Source organism: Morus notabilis, unplaced genomic scaffold, assembly GCF_000414095.1.
Source record: "Morus notabilis unplaced genomic scaffold, ASM41409v2 Scaffold548, whole genome shotgun sequence".
In the NCBI taxonomy this organism is placed as follows: domain Eukaryota; kingdom Viridiplantae; phylum Streptophyta; class Magnoliopsida; order Rosales; family Moraceae; genus Morus; species Morus notabilis.
The window spans coordinates 47,738-48,183 of record NW_010361124.1 but is presented as its reverse complement, the minus strand read 5'-3'; positions in this window follow the sequence as shown (position 1 = coordinate 48,183).

The window sequence follows — 446 nt, the reverse complement described above, 5'->3', positions numbered from 1 at the left end:
ATGGCTAGGGTAAAAGGTGGATGAGATTAGAATTTTTAGGCTCAAATCACCCTAGGCATGTATCACAACTCATGGATCTCACATGATTCCCAAGAAAGAAAAAAAAAATATTTTACCAACTCCTCATTTCATCATACATTCACTTTCAATTGAACCCAAAAAGAAATAAAAACCACAAAAATTTGAGAAATAAAGACCACACCCCTAAACTCAAAATCAACATTGTCCCCAATGTTGTAAAAAAATAGAAATGGTAACTCAATTCCTCATCCGATTGACTCTTATTATTTTTGTATTATTTTTTTACTTTTTTTTTCTCTTTTTTTTTTTTGGAATTGAAAAAAAACACAAGCCAATCCAGTAATGATTTCCCAAACATAACCCACACTTGCCCTCAATCTTAGCGTTTAATGCAATTATGCCTAGTAGTGATGGGTTTAGGAAGT